This window comes from Triturus cristatus, chromosome 11 (assembly GCF_964204655.1).
Source record: "Triturus cristatus chromosome 11, aTriCri1.1, whole genome shotgun sequence".
Taxonomy (NCBI): domain Eukaryota; kingdom Metazoa; phylum Chordata; class Amphibia; order Caudata; family Salamandridae; genus Triturus; species Triturus cristatus.
Genome location: NC_140594.1, coordinates 467,090,969 through 467,118,896, shown reverse-complemented (window position 1 = coordinate 467,118,896; position 27,928 = coordinate 467,090,969).

The following is a 27,928-nucleotide window of genomic DNA, read 5'->3' as shown; positions in this document are numbered from 1 at the left end:
AATGGTAATACAGGTACAGGCGTACACATGCCAGGAATGGAGGGCTACGAGTCGCACAACGATGTCCATCAAGTACTTGTCATTGCATACTTTCATGTGCAGGCCCTAGGTGTGTCAGCCAGTGATATTGCACATGTCATCTCATCTAGTTGCACAATTGATGTGTGATGACCTGTGGACACATGTCATGTGTGATGGGGCACTATGTGGCACACATCACCTTGCCACTTGCCACATGTGTGTCTGTAGTCCAACTGTGTCATGCACAGCAGCAGTGGGACGGCACAGTCATCCCCACCCACACCTGTCTGCTGATGCCAGGGACAGGGACAATCTCCCAACTGACATGTCACGATCAGCGTGCCCCTACGTGACTATGTCAGGTGTGTGTCATGTGTTCCCATGAGCTTGCTGTTAGTGTTCCGTCAACTGCATCTGCTGTTGGTGCATCCAACATGGGTCTGTGTGGAGATGGGCATGACACACATCTGCGCACACCATGCCACATGTGGATTCCCACAGCTGTAGGGTCTGTGTGCATCGGACATCATATTTTCCCAGGCTTACATGTCTGCGTCATCTCAATGGCTGTGTTTAATTGTTGTCACGTGTACCCTTTCATCGCAATGTGTGTCATATGTACATTTGACATTCCATGTGACCTGTGCGTGTGCTTTGCAGTTAACTGTCTGGATGAAATGACATCCTTCCAATGCAGCTATGTGGATGTGTGTCACTCCGGTGAGATCTCTGGCTGTTCACTCAGACTTGCCCCCAGCTCATTTCAGGGCCTGTCATGTAGACTTGACAATCAACAGGTGTATCTGGCTTTTCGTAGGAGTGCCAGCAAGGTTGCATATGTGTCCTGGATGTAGTGCACACACCAGACTCCATAGTTACCTGATGTGTAGTAGCAGTTTATCATGTGCTATGTTCATTGACATTGATGTTGGCAGACTCTCAATCATGATTCCTAACAATGTCTTGCAGGGCACCGCCTGTCCCAAGAACAATGCCAGACTTGGCTGCCATGAGGGAACGTGCCTGCATCCGACGTTACAGATTCACTCAACAGTTGATTGAGAACTTGACCGACAGGCTGGCACCACACCTCCAACCGCGACACAGGTTTCCTACTGCGCTGACCCCAAAGATGAAGATGATGGCAGCCCTACATTTTTTTGCCACAGGTACGTTTCAATTGACTATAGCTGATGTTGGTGGGATGTCACAGACAATGTTCAGCCGTGTCTTGCGTGATGTTTTGGCAGCCAAGTTGGAGCACCTTGATGAGTTCATCAAATTTCCTCCTCCTGAGGAGTTGACAGGTGTCAAGGGTGATTTCTATGCCCTGGGAGGGATGCCCCATGTCATTGGGTCCATTAATGGGAAACATGTGGCTTTGGTACCACCACAGGCACAGGAGCAAGCCTATTGCAACCGTAAACATTACCACTCAATAAATGCCCTTGTGGTGTGTCTTGCTAACATGCTGATTTCCCATGTCTGTGCACGTTTTCCAGGATCAGCACACAATGCCTACATCATGAGGCGTAGCAGGGTGCCACAAATGATGCTGCGGCTGCACAACGAATGAGCATGTCTTGTTGGTGGCTATACTCTGTTGGTCCTGTGTGTTGCGGTATCTTTGGCTCTTACGGCATCTCCTGACCCACTTATTTACATGATGTTTCCATGTAGGGGATTCTGGATATCCCATACCATGGCTAATGACACCTCTCCGCAACTCAAGAACAGCTGCAGATCACAGGTACAAAAATGCACACGGGCAGTCCAGGCGAGTGATTGAGAGGACGTTTGGCCTCCTGAAGAGCCGATTCCGGTGCCTTGACAAGACAGGCGGGTCCCTCCCATATGCTCTGGAGAAGGTGTGCAAAATCTTCATTATGTGCTGCATGCTGCACAACATGGCCGTTCAGAAGGCAGTGCCACTCATCCTTGATCCTGATGAGGAGCAACACCCACCCGTGGAGGATCCAGGGCTTGGTCATGAGGCAAGTGATGAGAAGGAGGAGGATGATATCCGGAGTCAGCTCATACGCAACTTCTTCTCATAATGGTGAGTCACTGGGTATGAGTGTGCAAGCTTGTAGCATTGAGTGGCGTGTGTTGCAATGTGTGTGTCCAGCTGACTGAATGCAAAGTGACTTTGATGTGTGTACTGATGTGTCACTCGAGTGATGATGTCATGCCACACAGTTTTGCAGAGAGACTTTCTTTGAAATTTGCATGTGTCCAAGATTGTTCATGTTTCGTAACTGACCATGTGTGCGGCGAGATTTGTTGTAGGTGACTTCTTGTGTGTCTGTCATTCCCAGGTTTTTGCGCCTGTTGTCTGCTTGTGTCATCATTGTCCTCTTGCTATTCCTCATGAGGATTTCAACGTGTGCTGAATCAGCATTCCATGCACGGACATGTGGAAATGTCAGTTTGGGTAAGGATTGCAGCAAGGCTTTTTGGTGGTGGTACGGGTTGGGAATGTGTGGGGACTGCTTCTGTGCCTGCTGTGGTACCATGCATGCATGTCTTCTCACCATGGAGCATATAACATGCAGCATCGCTCCCATGACATGATAGTCACCCTTGTGTGGAGTCTGATGTAGGCATCAATGTGCGTAAACCTTGCCTCTGAAACATTGCGGATGCTACTGGTGGACATAGTGTGGGACATCACAACAACAGGCTCTATGGTGAATTGCAGCCTCTCCGTGTGCAGCAGGATGTGTTTGGCTCATCCCCTTGACTTGTGTGCCAGTTCATTGGGATTTACAACATCCGTGTTGTGAAGGGGGGGTCCAGTGTATGTCCCACATGTTCTGTCAACTGACCTGTGAGTCTGCTCGTATGGATGCATTTCCCTTTGTGTGAGTTTGTGCAATAAAGGTGTTCTGCACAATCCAAAGTGCCTCATCTCTGTCACTGCATGCGTCATCTATGGCATTATTGTCAAAGATTGAGCATATCAGTGTATGTGTACTTCGGCAACATGCATGCATTTATTCATGGCTAATAATCTCTATTGTGAATGAAGTACCTGGTTGTGTATGTATTTGTGCAGGTTGCTCCCCACGACGGGACGTCAACGCATGCTGATGGTGTGTCTCCTGTGCGCAGCTTCGCATTTTGTTGCCTGATCCTGTGGCCGTCATTATTGTTGATTCTTCATACATTTTCTCGGAGTGACCCATGAGTAACCTGACACTCCTTCCTTTATATACACCTGTTGCACTGTGCCTTTCTGACCTCCTTGTCTTTGTGTGCTACTTTTTGACTAGTTTCTGACCCCTTCCGCCTGCTGCTGCGTCACCTACGGCACCGCCCCACCGAGTGCCCTGATTCGGCAACCCACACGCCTACAACATGCTCCTCCCTTCCCCCTCCACCCATTCTAAATGCAGCCAGAAGCTTGTCTGTGCCACTGTTGCACCACCGCCGTGCCTAAGGCAGGACCGTCTGCGCCTGCAACGTGCACAGTGCATGACTCTCTGGTCCTTGCATGACCCATGTCACACAACAGGCTCATGCTGCAGCCACCCTCTAAGCAATGTCCTCCAGACAATCAACCGCCTGCTATCAGGCAACCCCTAAGCGCACACACAACACCTTTGCAAGCTGAGTGTGCAACTCCAACTGCCTACACAGCGCTGCCCCGCCTACCAGACCCTGTCAGAACAACCAGGTCATGTGCCTCCTACTCCACACCCGCTCCGTCCACAAGCATGCCATTGGACTCTGTTAACTCCTCAACACAACGGCCCCACACATCACCTTCATGACAGTAACCTGGTCAAAAGCATCCTCAGCACACAACTTCTACATTGCCATCTCAGACGGATACAAGATCACCCACAGGGACGGCAACAACAATCCCGGAGGATGAATTGCAATTTATTCCCAAGTACACCCTCAGAGTCACAAATCCAGTTTTGCTCCAACTTCCTGGCAACCCTCAGAGTAACACTCATCTACAGATCTCCAGGCCTACATCCACAATTCTGCAAATCCATCAACACGTACATCTGCACGCACGCCCTCACCTCCACAGGCTACATGTGGCTGGGGGCCAGTAAATTCTTGCCAGTAAATTCTTGCTGGAGGAGAACCACACCACCATCCAACATTGGTCCATCAACATTTGCATCCACGTCTCCGACAAGTAACACACTGCCCCACACCCCGCTACCGATCCCCCAAAGATGCTTGATGTAAGTCACCACAGACAAGCTGTGTGGGACACTCGAACTAACACCACCGCCACACCCTGCAACCTCACACACTGGATCAGCTACTGATCCAACAATCTTGCCACATTGACGGACTTTCCTGTGAAGCACAACAACAGTTAAGCCACCTGGGACAAGGCAGACCTACTGGACTCATACAGATCGAGCTGGACTCTTGTGCAAACCTTGCAACACAAAGTACCTTCATTTACCTTACAGCCCTGGAAAACGCCACACACAGCCATCACCATATAATCAGCAAGGACAAGTGGAGATCCTTCAGATAGTGCCGAGGCACCAAAACACACGACATCAAGGAGCTCATCAGCATTGTGAGTGAACTGACAGCAGATCTCCATCCAAAAGACACCCCACCCTTGCAAGGCAGATCACATCCCTTGCAACTTTCTACCACTGCAAGCTCATGGCCATACACAACAGCCGTGGCACACAGAGGCAGAAAACACTATTATGCGCGGGACAAACCCCCCTCAGGTTCTGGACTCCCGTCAGCAACAAATGCACCACCTGGCTCATGTGCACCATCCACTCTGGCTCTCCATCAGGCCCCTTTCCACACAACATCTCAACCACATAATTCCCCAACCTTGAAGCCCACGTCCAGGGCATCCTGAATGTCTCATTTGAGTTTGCCACATTCCATGGGAGCTGGAGGCAGGCAGAGACCCAGGCCCTTCTTCAACAATGGATGGCAGTACCGCAGGATCTCCTGGAACATCGCCCTGCTTCCCTACCCAGCAAATGTCATCAGGAAGATACTCAACGAGCGACTGACAAACTTCCTCCGCGCAAACAGCTCCAGGCAACCGGCACCAGAACATCTTCCACAGTAATCACACCACTGCAACCGTCATCATTGCCACCACCAACGACAACTTAGCCCTACTCAACAATGGTAAGACCACCCCCCTTGACCTCTCAACGGCATTGTACACCATGTGTTACCACACTGTCAGCTCACACATCTCCAACACTGGTATCCAGAGGAGGGCCCAGGATTAAATCACCAAGTAGCTCACCAGCAAGGCCCAGTGTGTCGGCCTCCATCCTGAAGCATGTAGTACACTGGGGCCATGCCCCAGGGCTAATCTCTCAATGTCTCCATGACCCCCCTCTCCACCATCACATGCGCACACGACCTCATCATCATCTCGTATGCCATTGACACCCAGCTGCTCCTCAACCTCACCAATGACCCAGCCATTGCCAGATCCAACCTTCAAGAAGGCATGAGATCCGTTGATGAATGGCTGACAATCAGCCACCTGAGGCTGGACTTGGACAGGACTGAGGTAATCATCTGAGGATTGTCCCCTTACGGCTGGGTCAACTCCTTGTGTCCCACCGGCCTGGGCACCGCACCAGCACCCAGTGGCCACGCACGCAAGCTGGTGTTCATCATGGACTCATCGCTCACAATTACCATGCAACTCAACACCATTTGTACCTCATGCTGCAACATCCTCCGCATGCTGCAAATGATCCACAGATAGATCCACTCCAAGGCAAGACAGACCATCCCCCAGGTCCACAACACCAGCCGGGTCAACTACAGCAATGCCCTCTACGGAGGAACAACAGCAAAACTGCAGGAGAAGTTGTCTACATCCAGGGTGCATCCGCACACCTCATCTTCAACATCCCCCGCCCCATCCACATCGCCATCCACCTGAGATAGCTAGAATGGCTCACTGTCTGCTGCAGGATCACCTTCCGACTCCTGAACTACACTCAGGAGGCAGTCCACAACCCCAGACCCAAAACTGACCTTGGACATCTGCCATCCAACACCCCGTTGGCCCAACTTCGTGCAGCCCACCTTGCACTGGCCACCATTCATCACATCCACAGAACAACTGCATGCAGGAGATAGTTCTCCCACCTCGCAAAACAGACCTGTGACTCCCTCCCCGGGCACCTCAACATGACCCATGACCTCTACACCGTCATGATACTCTGGCATATTGGTCTGTCTGAGCAGTATTGCAAGACCCCTCAGCAGCTTGAGGCCATCACGGGTGAGGATTGGGCTCCATGTCTGTATTTGGTGATACATTGTGACCCATGTGTGTCCTTGACCGGACTCAGATCCAAGTGTATGGATGGCTGGAGTTAGTTCCACACTCAGGCATACTTTGACATATCCCTACACGTATGTTGTGGACTCATGCTAAATGACTGCAACATAAAATTACAATTATACATTTTGTTATTATAGGTCTGGGGCATGATTTGTGCACAGAAAAAGGTGTCATACAGGGACCATAGAATCCAAAGTTCACAGGGGGAGATGGGATCCTTGGCATTTGAAGTCATCAGAGTCCAGGCCACAGTGTTGGGCCTCTTTGTTCAGACTGTGACCAGCAAGTCTATGTGGCAGATGATGTCAGTCAATGAGATGATGCTGTCGCACATGGAGGCCCGGTGCCACGCCAGGTGACCTGAGAGATGTGGATGGTCTGCTGCCTCTCACAGTCTTTTCCGTGGACGACCCACCTTCCTCTGAGGATCCTCAGATGCAGGTCTTGATGATGCTTGGGATGCTCCTACGGACGAATCCTCCTCCTCCTCCCTCCCTGTGGCTGGTGGTGGTCTTCGCCTGGTGGCACAGGGAGGGTTGCCCATGTTGTCGGCGATCCGACGGAGTGAATGGCTTATGTCCCTTTGCACCGCCAGGAGCTCAGCCAGTCTTGTCTCCATCCGTCCTTGGTGTTCTTGTTGACTGGCATGTTGCTCGGCCTGCTGGTTCTTCATCTCTGTGAGGTTCACCACTACCTGGCTGAACTCCCTGGTGTCACGCCGGTATGCATCCATGATGTTGTCTATGTGTGACATTCCGGTCCCTTCTGCTGGCTGGTCAGGTTCTCGCCTCCACTCCCACCACCCCTGCCCACATGAGCCTGGGCTGCCGTTGTGGGCACATCAGGTCTACGGGACCCCTGAGGGATGGCAGTGGCAGTGTTGTCTGCCTCCTCCTAGGTGCCCGGCGCACCTTGTCCCTCCTGGTCAGACTGGCTCAGGTGTTCACTGCGGGCAGGGCTCCTCGGTGTCTCCTGGGATGTGGCAGGAATGGGGGTGGTGGTTGGCACAGATGTTCCTGAACCAGGTGCTGCAGGGGCTTGGACACCAGAGGGTCCAGGTCGGTCGGGGTCATCCGCGGAGTGTTGAGAGGCATCGCTGCCGGTGGGATCAGGTTCCTCCCGAGCCTGGGACTGTGATTGTTCACCCCCATTGTTGGGGCGAGAATCATCACGTTGCCCTGTGAGTGAGAGACAGACAATGTTAATGCTGTTTCATGCAACATCCATGTTTCATACACATTCAAGTTGATACTGTTCCTCCAGGTTGTTGTATGTGCCTAGCATTCTCCTCAATGTTCACTTGTGGATGGGTATGTTGCGGGGGACAGATTGATATGTTCTCCTGAGTCTTTGACATGTAGATTTTTGGCTTGGATGCTTCTTCGGCTATGTATTGGTGTTGTTGTGTTACATGTCCTTTGTGACAGTGGGTAAATCCATTGCCTGTCCCGGGGGTGTCTGCTTGTATAAGGGGTGTGTGTGACAGGGCCTGCTGGTGGGTGCAGTGTGATTTGGCAGTGGGGCTCCCAGGTGATGTATCTGTCCCCCCATGGAGCATGCTGCCATGACAGTGAGTGTGAGTTCCTGTCCTAGATATCTGACCTTGTTGTTTTGGTGTTTGTGTTTGCACTGGTCACAGGAGGGCCTTGTGCTGCCTACACCCGGGCCAAGTGTCAGCTATCTTGTCAGTACTTTCCCAATCCCTGTGCATTGTGCATGGTGCATGGGTATGTACCTGGGCCATATGGGATGAGGGCAATTGTGTCTGATTTGGAGTTCAACAATGCGTGTTGTGACACCCACCCTCCCAGCATACGGGACATCCATTCTTGGGTTGGTGCTTAGTGTAGCATGGGACATAGCATGGCCTTGCTTTCTCAATGGGACATACACATGTTATTGGCATTAGAGTTGTTTTTGACTGTGGTTGTGGCCGGTGAGGGCTTGGGGGTAGTTGCATGCATTTTGTGTAGTTGGGGTGTGGATGCCATTACCCCCATGTTACGTAAGTTGTTTGTGTACTCACCAGGCTCTGTAAGTCCTTGAAGTCCATGTACTCCCACCGGCGGGGAAGCAGGGCCATCACCTTCTCCTCCCAGGGATGGAAATATACTGGTCTGCGGGGCCCACCCCCTCCAGTGATGTTGCTCTGGGCGTAGTCATCATTCATTTTTCACTTGACCGCCCTCCGCAGATCGTACCACCTGGCTTGGCATTCAGTCCTGGTCCTTCTGATGAGTGCAACAGCATTGACCCTATCGACGATCCTCTGCCACAGGCGTGATTTTTCGGCTATGCTGGTCTGTCTGACCAATGTTCCAAGAAGCTGTGGCTCGACTCTGATGACTTCATTGACAAGGATCTCCAGCTCCTCCCTTGTGAACTTTGGATTCTTGTCTGTGGGCATGGTGTGGGGTGAGGGTGTGGATGGTTGCGGGTGTGAGGGTGTGAATGTGAAGTTGTGGGTCTGAATGTGAAGAGGGGGTATGTGTGAAGGAGGTTGTGTCAAGGTGTATATGTTAAGGTGGATGGGTGCAGCTGTTGGTGTGTGCTCTCTAGCTGCAGTGAGTCTGTTGCAAAGGCTCATGGTTTGTGTGTGTGGGCCCTTTTTATTGGTCCATTTGTGGGTGGGCCTCAGTTTGAATTTTTGGTGGGTGTTTTATAAGGGGTGGTTGTGAGTTTGCCCCTCTGTTTGCCTGTTTGGATGTGGCCAGGTCAGTCATTTCCATGTTTTGGGCACTGTAGACGTGTTTTGTGGTGTTGTGCGAGTCGAATAGACCCTCCTTGTGCTGTTTTACATTGTCTATGTACGGTGCGTACATACACGATGTTGTTGTGAAGTGCGTACATATGCGATGTTGGGGTACGTACCATACATACGCGATGATGTTGTTGTGAGGTGCGTACATACATGATGATGTTGTTGTGGGGTGCGTACATACGCAATGTTGGGTACGCACCGTACATATGCGATGATGTTGTTGTGAGGTGTGTACATACGTGAGGATGTTGTTGTGGGGTACGTACATACGCGATGTTAGGGTACGCACTGTACATACGCGATGATGTTGTTGTGAGGTGCGTACACACGTGAGGATGTTGTTGTGGGGTGCATACATATGCGATGTTGGGGTACGCACCGTACATACGCGATGATGTTGTTGTGAGGTGCGTACACACGTGAGGATGTTGTTGTGGGGTGCGTACATATCCGATGTTGGGGTACGCACCATACATACGCGATGATGTTGTTGTGGGGTGCATACATACGCGATGTTGGGGTTCGCACCGTACATACGCGATGATGTTGTTGTGAGGTGTGTACATACACGATGTTGAGGTACACACCGTACATACACGATGATGTTGTTGTGAGGTGCGTACATATGCAATGTTGGGGTACGCACCATACATACGCCATGATGTTGTTGTGAGGTGCGTACATACGTGAGGATGTTGTTGTGGGGTGCATACATAGCGATGTTGGGGTATGCACCGTACATGATGTTGTTGTGAGGCGCGTACATACGTGAGGATGTTGTTGTAGGGTGCGTACATATGCGATGTTGGGGTACACACCGTACATATGCGATGATGTTATTGTGAGGTGCGTACATACATGAGGATGTTGTTGTGGGGTGCGTACATACGTGATGTTGGGGTACGCACCGTACATACGCGATGATGTTGTTGTGAGGTGCATACATATGTGAGGATGTTGTTGTGGGGTACATACATACGCGATGTTGGAGTTCGCACCGTACATACGCGATGATGTTGTTGTGAGGTGCATACATACGTGATGTTGGGGTATGCACCGTACATACATGATGATGTTGTCGTGAGGTGCGTACATACGTGATGTTTGGTGTACGCACCGTACATACGCGATGATGTTGTTGTGGGGCGCGTACATACGCGATGATGTTGTGATGTTGGGGTACGCACTGTACATACGCGATGATGTTGTTGTAAGGTGTGTACATACGCGATGTTGTTGTGAGGTGCGTACATATGCATGGGGGGCCTGTACGATTCGCACCCCGGGAACTACTTTTCCCGGGATACGAGTTGTACAAAGATTGCTTTGTAGCGGGTAAAGTCATTCCCCGCGTACGGGACGTTTTCCATACGAATCCTGAATCGGAAAGACGGTCCGGATCGTACTTGTACGGTCGGACTGTATTTTTAGGCTTTGTACGGAAAAGTGTCCGGGTCCGTCACGTCAACTTTTCCCGATCGAATTTGTACGGATCGGGCCAATCCATATGTATTTTTCCCGTATGAATCGTACTTCATGGGTGGGACGGGACTTGTACGATTCGTACGGGAAAAATTACGGATGCGAGTCGTACGGAAAAAAAAAGGATCGGAATCGGCCCCTTGGTATAGAACTGATCCTTAGACTTGTATTTTCGTCGACAGTATTTTCCACATCTATGGCTTTGGAATTGTAAGACTTGTTGTTTTAAGATTTTATCTTCTCTGCTATTGGGTACAGCACATGTGGCATAATCTTGAATGAAAGACAAAACAGTATCATCCGAATTTGTCCCCAATTCGGGGGCGTCCTTTATCCATAACAACATATGTATATGAGGAGCACCTCTTGCTTGATACTTCTTTCTCCAAAAGAAATCCACAACTTCTCCAAGAGGAGGAATCTTTTTATTGCAGATGAAAGACATCATAGCTTCAAATCTATGATTGAAATATCTGCATACATTAACAGGATCCATAGAGCACAATTCTCCAGGTGTCTTGTATTCAATATTTTTTATATTGGAATTTGCCTCTCGAAGAAATTCAAGTAAATCATCCCAAGCATACTCAGCACAGCTTAGTATAATGAACCATGTAGGAGTTCCTAAGTTCCGTAGCATACATTTCAGTTCTCCATGACGACGGTAGCAATATTCATTAGTCCCACGCTGACATGCCATCAGATTAATCAACTGAAATTCTAAATGATCATCTCCGTGAAGCACTTTATCCATAAAATCCTTTGCAGTTACATTTTGCAGATGCATTCCAGTTTTTAAAATGTGATTTACTGCATATGAAAGTCCAGACAAGTCACTTTCAAACAGAAGATGAAACATATAAGGGATACATTGTTGAAATCTTGGATCTTCTGCATATTATCTTGTTGTCCGATATTCAGATGCAGGAATCTGCACAGGACGATCCTCATATCGTCCACCTTTTCCTGTTGGAAACAACTGCGGGAAACAACGAGCTTCCAAGCTCTCTTCCCATACACTCATGGAACTTCCTCTTGCTTTTTTCATTTGGAACAACTCAATCGTATTCCCCATCACTTCTTTGGAATGAAGTGGATGTACACTGCAATGTTCATAGATTTCTTCACATCTGGACATGTCCACTTTTTCAATTTGTCCACTTAATGTTTCAGCATCTTCTGCTAAATCTATTTCTTCTTCTTCTACAAACACATTTCTATAGTACTCATTATTTTTTATCTGATACAATGTTGCCTTTTGCACTTTTCTAACATCCACTAACTCTTGCCAGATTTTCTTATTCTTAGTAGGAACACCATTAACTAGAATGACTAGTGGCTCATTTTCTGCATGGTCTACACCAATAGTTTCAATGTTTTTCTTTAAATCTAACGGTAAATACACAACTCTCCCTTTTAATCCTCTTTGTAAGTCTGATGGAGGCAATTTACCTGTTTTAGGCTTCATACGAACAATAGCCTGAAACGGGTGCACACACTGAATGAGAATAGACTCATAGGTATTTAAATCTATCAGCTCTGGAGGAATAGCAACCAACTCTAGATTATTATGAACAGCTCTAGTAGGCATTTTATTCTCATCTAATTTGTTATAACAATATTTGCAAATACGCTGCTCAGATCCCAAATTAAAACAATCCTCTACCAACAAATAAGTTGCAAATTCCTTCCACTTATCATTATTTTCTGTTTCACTTTTTAAATACAGATTGACACTCCTAGTCTGATTTTTATAGTGAGTTCGCCGACAACAAATACAAGAAACATTTGGTCTTTCACATGAAATTACCTTAAACTTTGTGATTTGATCTTCAAACATTTTTGTAATCATGGGTTCTACATTGTCTTCAACATTTTGTACTACTAATGTGTCAGTTTCTGCACTCTCTTGCTGAGGACCAAAGTAACAAAACTCAATATCATCACAAACCTTCTTCACATCTGATACTGACCCTCGCAAAAGAGCACTGTTCAACTCATTTAACTTTAGTGCTGGACTTTTTGCATAATACAATCTTCTCACTAACTTGCGCATTTGAGTATTATGTACTGCCAACATCCTGAAATGGTGAAAAACACTTTGACAAACTTTCCTAGAAAGACCTTGCAAACCAGTATTTTTTCTCACTCTGCAAGGGTCTAGTCCTTGCAACACCTTAATCTTTTGTTTAACACTTTTTTACTATATGCTGGAAAGAAACTGCATAATTTATCAATAGATTCTTGTCGTACACTACCAATACTACTGCAATCCCAAGTGTACACAGGGTCTTTAGGACGTCTCCCTAAAACTTCATCAGCTATCACTTCTGCTGCATTTCTTTCAACCATTTTCTCTTTGTCAATTGTACAACCCTTTCTAACCTCATAACCTTTACCACTGGTGTCAACTGCATGCAATAAATTATTGCTCTGTAAATAACTCTCTTCATTAAAGAAAGGCTCTGAACTTGAACTGTGTTTGCATTCACCGAAAAAAACAAAAACAAAAATGTGTTCTGTTAATTACTCTTTTCCTCCTACTTTTGGCCTTCATTAAATGGATTGGTTTATCTAGTGATCGAATTCTGTTTAATACTATAATGAATAGTTTCCTTTTTACTTTAAAAGCCTTTTCAACAATGGTTTCAATATGCTTCTTCTTTTTATAAAATAGAGCTCTCTTTTCATATTTCTTCACATCTTTCAGGAAATCATGTACTACTCTCTTGTAAAATATTTTTTTGTGTATTTCTTTATACTGATTTTGCCTTCTTTTACCATACTTCATCTCCTTTGACTGTCCATTTGCTTTTTTGCTTTTCCTATTATTTTGAATATTTTTTCTAGTTGAAGCATTCTCAGAGATTTCAGCATTCTGTACATTCTGTCTGGTCCTGCGAACATTTTTAATAAATTGCTTTGTGATCTTACCAGAAGATTTTTTCTTTTTAGCCACATTATGTTGTTCATTCAATACTTGGGGTTGATTTTTCTTCAAGTAACTCTCCTTTCTCTGTTCTTTTCTTTTTCTTTTTTTTCTGGCATGATTTCTCTATTTTAATGGTGATAAACAGTATCTGTAAAAATTAATCACAAATAAATGTATATCAATATCTTTATAAATTATACTTTTCTATTACTGTACAAACACATTTTATATAAATACTGACTAAGAAATTATAGGCCTGAAGCACAAGTGTGATGGTGGTTAGACCACTGCATGCATAGTGCATACTACTTTGAAGCAGTTCATGCCCTAAAGCCTGCCTCACTGAAAGAGTACATGCTTACTGACTGAAAGATTATAGTACTATAAGGAGAGACACTGGGTGAATTCACAGTTGTTTGAGTTTTACTTTGCTGAATAGATTACTACATGCTACTGAAAGACTCACTATGGGTTTGCAACAGCGGTCACTGTGTGTTTGCTGGAGTGTATGCATAGTGACTGTGAAAATGTAGGCCTGATGCACAAGTGTGAAGCTGGTTAGACCACTACATGCATAGTGGATAGTTATTTCAAACAGTCCTTGTGAAAAGGCATGCTTCACTGCATTAGTACCTGGGTAATGACTGAAACATTAGAGTAATGCAAGGAGAGTGCCTGAATGAATCTTTTAAGGGTTTGGGTTTTTGCACAGTGAATAGATTAGTACATGGCGCCGGATGAGTCACTGGAGGTGTGCAAGGGGAGTGTTAGGGTGTTTATAGGAGTTTATAGATACTGACTGGTCAATTGAAGGTGTGAAAGACAATTGTGTAGGTGGTTAGAGGCCTCCATGCATAGTGGATAGACATTTGAAGTACTCCATGTGCTAAGGCCGGGTTCACTACATAGGTACCTGGGTAGTGACTGAATCATTAGAATACTACAAGGAGAATGTGTAGCTGAATTTATAAGTGGTTCTTTTTGGCACAGTAAATGGATTAGTACATGGTGCTGAATAAATCACTGGAGGAGTGTAAGGGGACTGACAAGGTGTTTGCAGGAACTGTATGAAAACTGATTCGGGTATTGAAGGTCTGAAAGACAACTGTATAGGTGGTTAGAGGCCTGCATACATAGTGCATAGACGTTTGAAGCAGTGCATGTACTAAAACTGGGTTCACCACATAAGTACCTCAGTACTGACTCAATCATTAGAGTACTTCAAGGAGAGTGCCTGGGTAAATTTATTACTGGTTGGGTTTTGGCGCAGTGAATAGATTATTACATAGTGCTGAATCGGTCAATGGAGAAGTGTAAAGAGAGTGACAAGGTGTTTGCAGGAACTGTATGAATACCAACTGGGGTATTGAAGGTGTGAAAGACAATTGTGTAGGTGGTTAGAGGCCTCCATGCATAGTGGATAGTCGTTTGAATCAATCCATGTGCTAAGGCCTGCCTCACTCCATTAGTACTTGGATAGTAACTGAATGTTTAAAGTATTGCAAGGAGAGTGCCTGGGTGAATTTATAAGTGTTTGGGTTTTGGCGCAGTAAATGGATTACTACAAGGTGCTGAATGAGTCACTGAAAGAGTGTAAGGGGAGTGACAGGGTGTTTGCCGGAAATGTATGAATATTGTCTGGGGTATTGAAGGTGTGAAAGACAAGCCTGGGTCACTGCATGACTACCTGGGTACTGACCGAATCATTAGAGTACTGCAAGGAGAGTACCTGGGTGAATCTTTTTAAGTTTTCTGGGTTTTGGTGCAGTGAATAGATTAGTACATAGTGCCGAATGAGTCACTGGAGATGAGCAAGTACAGTGACAGGGTGTTTATTGGAGTTTATAGATACTGACTGGGCAACTGAAGGCCTGAAAGACAATTGTGTAGGTGGTTAGAGGCCTGCATGCATAGTGGATAGGCGTTTGAATCAATCCATGTGCTAAGGCCTGCCTCACTCCATTAGTACTTGGATAATAACTGAATGTTTAGAGTATTGCAAGGAGAGTACCTGGGTGAATTTATAAGTGTTTGGGTTTTGGCGCAGTAAATGGATTACTACATGGTGCTGAATGAGTCACTGAAGGAGTGTAAGGGGAGTGACAGGGTGTTTGCAGGAACTGTATGAATACTGACTGTAGTATTGAAGGTGTGAAAGACAGGTGTGTAGGTGGTTAGAGGCCTGCATGCATAGTGGATAGGCGTTTGAATCAATCCATGTGCTAAAGCCTGCCTCGCTCCCTTAGTACTGGGGTACTGACTGAATGTTTAGAGTATTACAAGGAGAGTGCCTGGGTGATTTTATAAGTGTTTCTTTTTGGCACAGTAAATGGATTAGTACATGGTGCTGAATAAATCACTGGAGGAGTGCAAGGGGAGTGACAGGGTGTTTGCTGGAATTGTATGGATACTGACTGGGGAATTCAAGGTGTTAAAGACAAGTGTGTAGTAGGTTAGAGGCCTGCATGCATAGTGGATAGACATTTGAAGCAGTCCATATGGTAATGCATGGTTCACTGCATGAGTACCTGGGTATTCACTGAATCATTAGAGTACTGCTAGGAGATTGCCTGGGTGAAACGTTTAAGTTTTTCGGTTTTGGTGCAGTGAATAGATTAGTACATGGTACTGGATGAGTCACTGGAGGTGTGCAAGGTGAGTGACAGGGTGTTTATTGAAGTATATAGATACTGACTAGTCAATTGAAGGAGTGAAAGACAATTGTGTAGGTGGTTAGACGCCTTCTTGCATAGTGGATAGGCGTTTGAATCAATCCATGTGCTAAGGCCTGCGTCACTTCATTAGTACTTGGGTACTGACTGAATGATTAGAGTATTGCATGGAGAGTGCCTGGGTGAATTTATAAGTGTTTGTTTTTTTGGCGCAGTAAATGGATTAGTACATGGTGCTGAATAAATCAGTGGAATAGTGTAAGGGGAGTGACAGGGTGTGTGCAGGAACTATGAATACTGACAAGGGTATTGAAGGTGAAAAAAAAAAAGTAGGTGGTTAGAGGCCTGCTTGCATAGTGGATAGACGTTTGAAACAGTCCACGAGCTAAGGCCTGGCTCAGTGTATGAGTACTTGGGTACTGACTAAATGATTCGAGTTTTTTCAGCACTTATATGTATGCAAAGACATAAAGTACCCAAAACCTTCTCTGTAAATGGTTCCTAAATGCATACAGACTCTCAGTGTGATTCTAGACAACAAACACTATCCCATGCATATTACCAAATCACATTTTCTTTTCCGGAATTGGTAAACAGAGTACACACAATGCACATATTGTACTACTGCACATAATTGTAGAATCCTGACTCTTTTACAAATACCTAACCAATGACTGGTTTCTTTTTCTACCAAAGTATGAGAACAGGATAGCTTTTTAACCAGTTATGTATCTGCAAGCACATAAAATACCCAAATCCAGACTCACAGTGTGATTCTAGGAAACAAACAGTATCCCTTGGATTTTACAAAAACACATTTACCATAGAGATAATGTGAGTGCACACATTTCACATATTTTACTACTGCTCATTAGTGTATAAACCAGACTCATTTTACAAACACATAAACAATAAATGGATTCTATTTCTACCAAAATTTAAGAACAGGATAGGTTTTTAAGCACGTATGTGTCTGCAAAAACATGAAACCCCCAAATGCTTCTCTCACATTAGTTCCCAAATGCACACAGACTCACAGTGTGATTCTAGACAAACAACACTATTCCTTCTATTTTACCAAAACACATTCACTAGTGTGGAAGGGCTGAAGTGACTGCAGAGATTCTACATATTTCCATACTGCACATAACTATGAAAGCCTGACTCATTGTGTGAATGCATAAGCAATGACTGGCTTCTAATACTACTAAAACTTGACAACATGACAAGTTTTTAAGCCGTTATCTATCAGCAAATACATGATGTAACCAAATGCTTCTCTCACAATGGTTGCCCAAATGCACACAGACTCACAGTGTGATTCTAGACAAGCAACACTATCCCTTGGACTTTACCAAAACACATTCATTACTCTGGAAGGAATAAGGGGACTGCACACAATCTACATATTTCAGTACTGCACTTTAGTGTCAAAGCCTGACTCATTTTTTGAATGCATAAGCAATGACTGGCTTCTAATGCTACTAAAACTTGACAACATGACAGGTTTTAAAACAGTTATCTGTTAGCAAATACACGATGTTACCAAATGCTTCTCTCACAATGGTTACCCAAATGCAGACAGACTCACAGTGTGATTCTAGACAAGCAACACTATCCCCTGTACTTTACCAAAACACATTCACTTCTCTGGAAGAGGTAAAGTAACTGCACACATTCTACATATTTCAGTACTGCATTTTAGTGTCAAAGCTTGACTCATTTTCCGAATACATAAGCAATGACTGGCTTCTAATTCTACCAAAACTTGAGAACAGGAAAGGTTTTTAAGCGGTTATGTGTATGAAAAGACATGAAGTACCCAAATGCTTCTCTCACAGTGGTTCCCAAATGCACACAGACTCACAGTGTGATTCTAGACAAGCAACACTCTTCCTTGTACTTTACCAAGACACAATCACTAGCCTAGAAGGGGTAAGGTGACTGCTCACATTCTACATATTTCAATACTGCACACTACTGTGAAAGCCTGACTCATTTTGCAATTGCATAAGCAAAGACTGGCCTCTAATGCTAATAAAACTTGACAAAAAAACAGGTCTTAAAGCAGTTATCTGCCAGCAAATACATGATGTTACCAAATGCTTTTCTCACAATAGTTGCCCAAATGCATATAGACTCACAGTGAGATTGTAGACAACCAACTATCCCTTGTACAAAATACATTTACTAGTCTACAAAATGTAAGGTGACTGCACACATTGCAGAAAATGTTCTACTACACATTAGTGCCAAAATGTTTCTCTCAAAATGATTCCTAAATGCACACAGACTCACTGTGTGATTCTAGACAAACAACACTATCCCTTGCACTATACCAAAACACATTTCATAATCTAGAAGGAGTACTACATTTTAAGTGTAGAAATGTGACTCATTGTGCAAATACACATGAAAACACAAATGCTTCTCACAGAATGGTTTCTAAATGCACACACACTGACAATAAGTTTGTAGACGAAATAAAGTACTCCCTGCAGTTTAGCAGGAGAAATACATTAGTCTGATTAAAATCAAAATAGACCACATACATCCCCTCACAATTAAATACCTCACCTTTCAAGTTGTTTTGTAGATTAAGAAGTATGTCAGTCACACACCAGATTTTCTTATACAGAATCTCTGCACTGTGCACCTGTCAGCAAAACCAAAGAATGGCAAAGTTTCCCTCTCATTTTGCACACATATACATGTAAACATCAAATCACGTTCCTTCCCACATTAATTCAAATGCTAACACACATTTCTATTGGTTAAACATTTCAACCCTTTCCAAAAGACATACATTTGAACCCTACCCCCAATCTGCCTTCTGCCTGTTACCATAGAAACAGTTCATGGAACACTTAACAGAGCACACAGGTCACAAGTTCAGCACACACTGTTTCTAATCAAAACAGCAAGTGTGCTTGACTTTTCAACATATCAGCTTATCATATATAATGATCCTTTCAATCAGTTTTCGTTAACCAATAAGAATCAAGCGTTTAAAAAACAGAAACATGCACCCTAGTTTTCAGTGTAGAATGTTGTCAAACAACCAATCATTTCTTTTCTTTTTCCAAAACTGCATCTTATCCACCATTTTAGAAAAATCTTACTTTTTAAACTGCCATTTCATTTATAGAGACCATCTGAGGGCATCCAGACCTCCCTTCAAGATGCTTAGAGTGTGAATTGTGGGACACAGCTATATTTTCTGGAGCCAAAGGTATGCAGAAAACAAAGGCATTCACAAAGACCTAGGTTTGCCAAATGTAGACATTAAATGGATTGGACAGAGAGGGTTAAAGTGGCACCAATTGATGCCATTGGTAAAATCCTTTATGCATCTCCAACACCTGACCTCATAATAGTGCACTGTGGTGGCAATGACCTAGGCACTTTGACTGGGGTAGGTCTGGAAATGCTTATCAAGACACCTTTACAGAATTGATTTCACTTTTTCCCCAAACTGCCTTTGTCTATTCTAACATGTGCCAAAGGCAGAAATGGAACTGGTCCTATCATTTTTCTCCACAGATTGAGAAAGCTAGGAAACATGTGACTAAATCGGTTTCTGCTTTTCTCCAAGACTATAGAATGGGGTCCATTTACAATAACAATCTGCATTTTCATATGCAAGAGATCTATAGGAGAGATGGTGTACACTTTACTGATGAAGGAAACAGAGTCTTCCTCAACAACTTTAGACTCTGTATAGGTACTTACTAATAAGTACCAAAAATTCTAAATGAACACAACGACTCTTTTTAGAGCCACTCAAGAACGAAACACATAAGCTTGATGTTTTTCTCCCAAAAATGTCATATTGTTTTTGCTTGGAGTCGCGCACCCAACGCGTTAGGAACCGCGCACCCTACGCAAGAGAAATCATGCACCCAACGCGATAGGATGCGCGACTCCTAATTTTACCGTAAAAAAAATAGCCTCTATCACTAATTTTTATTATCCCCGGGGTCCCCATGCCTGGGGCTTATAAGAAACATTGGTGAGGGGGAGCCCCAATGCCCCCACAGTCCCAGCCAGCTCCCCGCATCCTTCGGGAGCCGGCATTGCTTTTTCCACATGGGGAGCTGCTGACATGCAGCTCCCCGTGTGGAAAAGCAATATGGTTTGGATTTTGAAAGAGAGAGCAGGTTTCCCTGCTCTCTCTTTCAAAATCCAAACGAAGTTTGCTATGGGAGGGCAGGAGACTCCCGCCCTCTCATAGCAAACAACAGTGTCCTGGGGGTGGACATTGCAGGAGCCGGCCCTGGGGGGTGGCAGTCCCCAGGGCCCCCCTCCCTCAATAAATAAAGCCCCAGGATTGGTGGTCCCCAGGGCTTGGGGGGCCGTTCAGCCCCCCACCCATTTATTTTCTAGCTCTGGGGGTAGCGGTCCCCGTGGCTGGGGGGCCCCCCTTGGCCCACCAATAAATGTTACAGTGTTTGCCCTGGGATTTGGCCCCCCGGGGGCTAAATATTAAGGAAGCACGGAAACCCGCGCTTTGTTTTCTTTTTTTTTACGGCCGGATACGCGCACCCAGTGCGCATTTTGCCATTTAAAAAAAAGAAAAGGGGTCCTGGGAGTCCTTCTAGGGCCCCCTAAGCAGGTCTAGAGGGTCAGAGTATTTCTACCCTGTCCCCTTTATATGTTTTACACACATATTCCCCTTACTTCTTCAGCCTCGCTTCTACCGAGGGACAAAATGGCTGCCAACAGTTCCTGGTTTCGAATGTTGACAACCACTTGACAGCCAATTAGCATTCAGCGTGTGATCGGGAGGGTGCGCGCACGGTGCGCAGAGGGTGCGCTCAGGGTGCGCATAGGGTGCGCGGATCCTCCGAGGCCATAGATATGTATGTACTTTTAACTGCAATTTTCTCAGGAACTACTCAACAGATTAATACCATCTAAGCAAAAAGCATGAGTCTGAACTGAGGACTACCTCTTTGCCAAATTTGGTGTTATTCCGTTCAGCAGTTCGGGCTGTAGCTGCGGCTAAAGGTCCTATGGGGAAATGCATGGGGAAAATGTATTTTGGGACCCCCTTTCTTCTCGGCCCCCGCTTGATGAATCACCCCGAGACTTTCAGGATAGGAGCGGACCGGAGCTGGCCAAACGTTTGGAAAATTTCGCGAAGATTCATCAACCGGCGCCAGACTTATTGGGAATAGAATGTTGCGGATTTCCTATGGAAAATAGGTCCTAACTATAACTACCTACTGGCGACCACCTGTAGGTAATATATATACTTATCTATTACTAAATAAACACTTTCTATTTTAAAAGCTACAAAGAAAAGCATTTATGGCTTCTGAATATGGTAACAATTACACCTGAGCTTCACAATAAGTGAAAAGAGCTACTGAAAAAAATTACAACATTATTATGTGAATGATTACAGCATTCCATATGTAGTGCATGTATTATTGTAAATCTGCATGGCAAGTACTTTGGTGCCTTTATAACTATATGAGAGGGATACAAACATTTGCAAGAGAAGTCATAGAAAGAAACAACAGTAGTGCATAAGAATAAAACAGAGGTGCAAAAAGAGGCATACAAGGTACACAAAGAGTAAACAGGTGAGCACAGTAAGGCAAGAGAGGTGCAGAAAGAGGGAAGAGGGGTGCAATAAAAGGCAAGAGATATAAATAAATTGAAACAGAAGCGTGGGAAGAAGACAGATCACTGCAGAAAGAACCAAAAAAAGTTGCAGAAAATGAGAACATATTTGCAGAAGCAGGCAAATGACATACAGAAAGGAGGAACAGGGGGGCAGAGTGAGAGAAGAGAGGTGGAGAAAAATACTGTGTAAATGATTGCATCAGTGCTGATGTAATGCCTGAGTGATTACAGTACTGCATATGTAGCGCCTGCATCATTATAGGACTGCACGGTGAATATTTGGGTGTTTTTCTAAGTGCATGACAGCTGGGCCTAGCCCAATACAAAGCAGCACAATATAAGTGAACTGTCAGTCACTGAGTAAGCATATGACAAGTTGAAAAGTGACTGGCTAATTTCATGAATGCAACCATACACATCCAATGCATGGATAACTGTATAAGTAACAGTTGAAGGGATTCATCAGTCATTGAGTACTGCCAAGGTGAATACCTGAATGCAGCAGAAATGCATGTGTGATTTGAAGACTGCAAGGGTAGTGTGTAGGTAATGAGATAACTGCACAGCAACAGCCTGCATCATTGCATAACTGTAGGGGGTGCAACGCAAGTAGACCCCTGAGTGATTCCTAGCCTGCAAGGGTAATATCAGGGGGATTATTGAGGTAGATAGCAGCTGAATGGGTGATTTCATAAGTGCACAAATAGTGCCTAAGTGATTGCATCAGTGATGAAGTAATGCCTGACTGATTACAGCACTGCATATATAGCCACTGCATCACTATAAGACTGCATGGTGAGTATTTGGGAGTTTTTTTCATAAGTGCATGACAGTGGGCCTAGCCTGCTACAATGAAGCACACTATTACATAAGTCAACTGTAAGTCACTGGGTAAGTACAGGACAAGACAAAAAGTGACTGGCTAATTTCATGAGTGCAAACATACACATCCACGGCATGTATAACTGTATAAATTGGCCCTTTATATGAGCTTCTATGAAAACTACAATTTTATACTGCATCGTCACCTTTCTATCTTAAATTATGCAGCATCATTCAACTATACTTCTGTACAGAATAAAAACAAGAAGCCTAATTAATAACCCCTTGCATGATCATCTTTCAAAGCAGATATTTGTGCTCCATCTTTTCAAATCTATCTAAAATTATGCAGTATCATTCAACTATACCTTTCTACAGACTAGAATAAAGAAGCCTAATTAATAACACCTTATATATGCATTTTTCAAAGCACACATTTGTGCAACATCTTCACCATTCCAACTAAAATTATGCGGCATCATTCAACTATACCTTTGTACAAACTACAAAAAAGAAACCTGATTATTAATACCTTATATGTACATCTTTCAAAGCACAGTTGTGTGCTGCATCTACACCATTCTACTAGTACTCACACTCTGGACCCTACCACAAAAAAGCAACAACAGCTCTCTCCTATACATCATACCCCATATAATGTATAAGACATATGAAAACACATATACAACTACAGAGATGCATGAGAGAGAACCCTATGCACTCTTTAATATTTCCATGAATCCACCTCCAAACTTAAATGACCAGCTAAAGTTATGTGGTATGGTACAAATATACATATCCACACATTAAAACAAACTACCATAATCAGTAATCAATATTCAAATATACACATACTACTATACAAAATGTATTTCAAACAACAGTTAACTGCATTTGAACAAACTATGAGAAACATCTGTACATTTAATAATATATTTCAAACATAAAAATTCTTGAATATTTTTCTTCCTTTAAAAATAAAGGTAACATATAATACACCGTACAAATTTATAACTTACCTTCCAAATTGATTTGTAGAATATAAAATATCAGAAACTCAGAATGGATTTTCTTATACACACAATCAATGTATAGCACTTCTCTCAGCAAGGCAAAACCAGTAATGGCAACATTTCCCTCTCTTTTTCCACAAAAATGCGTGTCAGTAACAAATCACATTGCTTCCCCAGATTATTTCAAATTCTAAAACACATTTTTATTGGTTAGACATATCAACCCTTACCAACTGACTTCTAAAACTAATCAAACTGCCTCTGTAGTTTTTTTAGAAGTCGTGACTCCACCATGCAGCAAAGCGATGGGACCGCAAATCTATACGGGAGTTCAAACATATACCACACATACATTTACCACTACTTTTTAATAATACACCACTTTTAAAGATAGTACTCAGTTGGGAAATGTCACTCTAATTGACATATTACTTTTATTTTAATTACAAAATCACACTTTAATGCCACCATTAACTTTTAACCCTACCCCCATTCTGTTTGATCCCAGTTTCCATAGAAACAGATCATGGAACACTCAACTGCACCGACAGGTAACAAGTTCACTGTGTTTTCACGTACACCACACAATGTTGCAAATGCAAAGAGCAGGTGTGGTTTACATTACCAAAATACCAGCTTATCTTTTCAACTGTACCTTCCCAACATTTTTTCTAACCAATAAGAAGTATGCTGTTAACAAAAAAGTTACATGCACCCTACTTTGAATGTCCAATGTTCTTAAACACCCAATCATTTTTCTTCTTTTTTTAAAACTGCATCTTGTCCTCCATTTTAGATACCTCTCATTCTACCAAGTGACTACCTCAAATACAGACATCTTTCCATTACTTCCAGACATCACTTCAAGATGCTTACAGTGTGGATTGTTGGGCACAGCTATGTTTTCTGGTGCAAAAGGTATGCTGAATGCAGAGGTATTGACAAAGACCTAGCTTTGCAAAATGTGTACATTAAATGGATTGCTCAGAGAGGATTAAAGTGGCACCAATTGATGTCTTTCGTTAAAACCTCTTTGCATCTCCATCCCCCTGACCTCATTATTGTGTACTGTGGTGGCAATAACCTAGGCACATAGACTGGGGTAGGTCTGGAAATGCTAATGAAGGATACCTTTGCACAATTGATGTTGCTTTCACCTCAAACTGTCTTTGTCTACTCTAACATATGCCAAAGACATAAATGGAACAGGTCAAATCAATTTTGTCCACAGATTGAGAAAGCTAGAAAACATGTCAATAAAGCAATTTCTGCTTATTAGAGACCATAGAATGGAATCCATATAATAAAAACAATCTTCGTTTTTATATGGAGGGCATCTACAGGAGTGACGGAGTACACTTTACAGATTACGGAAACAGAGTCTTTCCCAACAACCTAAAGCTCTGCATCCGTACTTATATGTAGTTACAAGAAACTCATAATGAAAACAAGGGCTCTTTTTACAGCCACCCTATACCTCAAAAGTTAATATTACCAATTAAAAACATACATTTTCTTTTATCTCCAATTTTGCATGGCGTCACGAACCCACCGCGTTTACACAATGGGCCCTCGCTGGACGCCATGAAATCGCGACTCCAAGAGTGTAAAATAAAAAAAAAGAATGCCCCTTAATCTAAATTGTTTAATTCTGCCTCGGAGACCCCATCCCCCGAGGCATACCCATAGGAACCGTGGGGGAGTCCCAAAGCCCCCACGGTCCCAGCCGTCTCCCCGCCTCCAGCGGGAACCGGCATTGCTTTTGGGCAAAGGGAGCTGCTAATATGCTGCTCCGCTTGCCCAAAACCAATACTGCTTTGCTTCTTGGAAGCAAGAGCAGGTTTCCTGTCAGTGCAAACATTAATGTCCCGAGTGTAGGCACCCTTTATTTACATAGCCCGATTGCCCCAGGACCTGGCCAACCCAAAAACAAAGAGCGGGAGGTGGCGCTTCTTTTTCTTTTTAATTTTCTCGCCCAGCTTTGTGAACCCAGCGAGAATTCTTCCTTTTAAAAAAAAAAATTTCTTTTTTGGCTCTAGGACCTCAGGACACAAGTGGACTTTATCCTCTGAGCAGCAGTGTGCCAGAAACCACGTTTGCAGCGTGGTGTAAAAAGGGGCGTGGCTTCTGATCACCTCTCTGCAACGCAGCACTGTGGCACTTAATGGAGGGACTGGGTGGACTAGTTGGCCCCCAAGGACCCTCAAGATTCAAGAGGACTTAATCCCCCAATTTACAACGTGCCAGGGGCGTGTTTGCACAGTGGTGCAGGGAGAGGGCGGGCCTGATATAACAAGTTAGAAATCTTGCTGTGTGGGACTTACTGGAGGTAATAAAACGGGAAGTTGGCCACCAAGGTTGACGTTGGGGGCTAACTACCCCTCCTGTTACCTCCAGTAAATCCCATATGGTGGGATTGCTAAAAGGTGTTTGGAGGCCATGCTCACCTTTCTCCACTACTCTGAAAATGAGTCTGCTATGTTATAGTTAGAAATTAGCAGTTGAATAACCTTTGAAATTCACTGAAAAAAACATAGATTTCAGGGATGTTATAGTTAGAAATTAGCATTTAAAGACCATTGAAATTCACTGAAAAAAACATAGGTTTCAGGCACATTATAGTTAGAAATTAGCATTTAAAAAACCTTAGAAATTCACTGAAAAAACCAAAGGTTTCAGGGACGTTATATTTAGTTGGACATTTCACTCGTACAAAATCATAGAAATTCTGCCGTTATAGTTAGTTCAGCTAACTATAACTCGCGCCCCCGCAATGCACTGCTGATGACGTCACATATTACATCATTCATGACATGGTCAGTGATATCACTGATGACATCACTGATGACATCTCAAATGACATCACTGATGACATCACTGATGACATCATACACGTGAAAATCTGGTGCACCTCCGCATACTCTTATATAACCTTTGATACAGCCACTGAAAAATACAGACTACCATTTTTGAAACCATCAACACACCAATACCAGTTACTACATATGAACTCACGGATTCCTAGGTCTATACACACATCCACCCATTCCACCCATACAATCACTCATACATGCAGTCACTCATCAATACAACACTATCATATGCACTCATACACCTATACAGACACTCACACATCACCACTCATCCAGAGTTACTCACACACCTAGTCAGTCATGCAAAGAATCAAACTCACTTCCATTTAATGACCAATACAGTTATACACACACCACATCACTTATTCAAACAGAAACAAACGCATACTTACTCTCTTATACAATCACTGATCCATACAGCCGCTCTCACAATCACTAACTCTCACGTATAGTCATTTATATACCCCAACTCTCACATACACTGCCTTTTACATATGTAGTTACTTGGACATGTACCACTGAGACATACATTCACTCACCAACACACCCATACACACACTCACCCACCCATACAGCTCTTTCCACATGCACTCTTGAACCCCTATACCCAGTGAATCAACCACTCAAACATCTATGCACAGTCACACACCTCCCACCTACCCACACACACACTCAGGCACCCATACAAATACTCAGGCAGCCAATTGATAACCCATATAGACACTAATATAGCTACTGACCAACCCATGCAGCAGCTTATACAATAACAGACTGATACAGACATTCACACAGTTTAGTCACTAACCCATGCATTCAGTAAGACACATGTTATCACTCACTTAGTCAGTCAGTCATACACCTACTAAATCCTCCATCCAGACACTTATTTACCCACTCATTCTTCAATACACCTTTGCAATAATATAATACATATTTAAACTTTAAGGAAACACACAGTCCCTGGATGATGTCATCAGTGATGTCATTTGAGATATCCTCAGTGATGTCATCAGTGATGTCACTGACCATGTGTTAAAACTTTCCTATTCAATTAATGCATGTTTTCCTTCCGTTTTCACTGTTCTCATTTGCTGGCTGGTGCCGGGACACTCTTCTGAGTAGCCGTGCACGTTATAAATCACCAATAACATAACATATATACCATAGTAGGTAGTGATAGTTAGGACCTATTATCCATAGGAAATCCGCAACATTCTATTTAGAATAACTTTGGTGCCGGTTGACGAATCTTTGCGAAATTTTCAAAAACTCGTGGCCCTTCTCCGGTCCGTTCCTATCCTGAAAGTCTCGGGGTGATTTGTCAAGCGGGGCCGAGAAAAAAGGGGGGTCCCAAAACGTGTTTTCCCCATGCAAATTTCCATAGGGACCTTTA